The sequence below is a fragment of the Camelus bactrianus genome, chromosome 34 (assembly GCF_048773025.1).
Source record: "Camelus bactrianus isolate YW-2024 breed Bactrian camel chromosome 34, ASM4877302v1, whole genome shotgun sequence".
In the NCBI taxonomy this organism is placed as follows: domain Eukaryota; kingdom Metazoa; phylum Chordata; class Mammalia; order Artiodactyla; family Camelidae; genus Camelus; species Camelus bactrianus.
This window is the reverse complement of record NC_133572.1, coordinates 4,089,047-4,090,640: the sequence shown is the minus strand read 5'-3', so window position 1 is coordinate 4,090,640 and position 1,594 is coordinate 4,089,047.

Genomic DNA, 1,594 nt, shown 5'->3' with positions numbered 1-1,594 from the left:
TCAACTACACTCCAATAAAAAAATAAGAAAAAAAAAAGATGAAAAGAAGCTTGGATAGGAGGATTGCAGTCACTGCGGCAAAGGGCGGCTGAGGTCCATCAGGGCCGGGGGTCGCCCACGGAGCGGCAGGCACAGGCCTGCACACGGCGCTCTGGGCCCGTGGAGGTGCAGGGCCGAGGGGCGTCCATCCTCGTCTTCAAGGAGCTTAGGAAACCTCGTGGGAAGCTCTGTGCTTTACCCTCCGTTCCTTCCGTAGGGAAACTGAACGGCGCCTTCGCAGGAACCAGACGTGGGAAAGCTTGGACCACCCTATCGTGGGAAGGGTGGCTGGACGTCTTCTCATCCATTCACTCTCCCACTTGGCTGGGTAACTATTTCCCTGTGTCTTGTCTCCCCTGAAACCTGCAGCAGCTCCTCCTTCATCCTCACTCCCCTTCACTGAGAAGGCAGGAGCCAGTAGAGGACAACCTCTACCCGTGGACCCCCCGAGCCTGCGCAGCTGCCCTCCAGCGCGCTCCCGGCTGGCCACGCCCCTTCACACAGACCCCGCCCCTCTTCTGTTCCAGGGGGCAGTCGGCCCCTCCCGCATCACCGCTTTTCCTCTCTTCGGTCATTCTGATCGGCTTCCAAACAAGCAGTGATTATCTCCCATCTTAAAATAAATATAGAACTCCTCCCTTCAATTATTGGCCCATTTATCTGCTCCCCTTCAGAGCAAAATGCCTCCAGACAGTTATAAATCTTAATTGTCTCCACTGGGGAGAATTTTCTCCTGTCCTCTCCTGAGCCTTTCATCATCTGGCTCTCAGCCCCACAGCTTGTCAGGGTTGCTCCATCCAGCGGTGGCCCTCGGTGGCCTTTGCCTTAGGTGATAACCAGCAGCATTTGCTGCAGTCAGTTGCTCCCTCCTCCTTGACATACGTTCTTAATCTGAATGCAGGGCATCCCTCTCTCTTGATTTTGGTTTTTACACCCACCCCGGGCTTATTCCTTGAATCTTGTCTTTTCTCTCCCTGCCCTTACATCATTATTTCTCATCCCGGTGGCAGGGTTTTTAATACAAACTCCAAACATTTATCTCTAACTGACTATTGGGCATTGGATCTCAAACTTAATACCACCCCAACTAAATTTCTCCTGCTGGATCCCCATCACAGCATATAGTGACTCTGCTTTGCAATTCCTCAGGTGAAAACCCTTTCATTGTCCAACCCTCTGATGTCTTTCTCAGCCCAAAGAGTCCGTCTTTCATCCAAATGCCAGGCAAAGACCGAGAGGCCACCCACACCCTTCCTCAGCTCTGTTGATGGAAACTCCATCTTTTCAGTTGCTCAGATCAAAAATTTGGCCTTGTCCTTACCTCCTCTCTTTCTTTCATGACCCTGCCCCTTCTAAACCAGTGTCACCGCTGCAGGGCGATGCCAATAGCCTCCCGGGCTCCCTGCTTCCCACTGTCTATTTTCTGCATTCTCCCCTGCAGCTGGATCAGGTGTTTAAACCTGGAAACCGTCCATGCCCTCCCTCTGCGCTAAACTTCCAACCCCCACCCCCACCAACCCCATTCTTGTTCAAAGTGAAAAACAAAGTCTTGACC